Here is a 244-nt window from a genome sequence, read left to right on the forward strand (position 1 = left end):
TGTGTGTTAGACCTCAGATCAGACCAGACGACCTGCTGGTAATCAGATTACTAAGTGGAGAAAAATAAACTAACCAGATTTCCTCAGTGGTGAAGATGGAAGAGTCCATCAGCCTGAATCTCCGTCCCACGACCAGGAAATGTGTCGTATGAAAGATCGCCTTCCCGCTGTCACGTTGGTGCCCGAGTCCTTCAACTGCAGTGGATCCACTTGTAGAACGGGAGCCTCCAGTCCAATGTAGCCA

Source organism: Oryzias melastigma, linkage group LG1 (genome assembly GCF_002922805.2).
Source record: "Oryzias melastigma strain HK-1 linkage group LG1, ASM292280v2, whole genome shotgun sequence".
Lineage (NCBI taxonomy): Eukaryota > Metazoa > Chordata > Actinopteri > Beloniformes > Adrianichthyidae > Oryzias > Oryzias melastigma.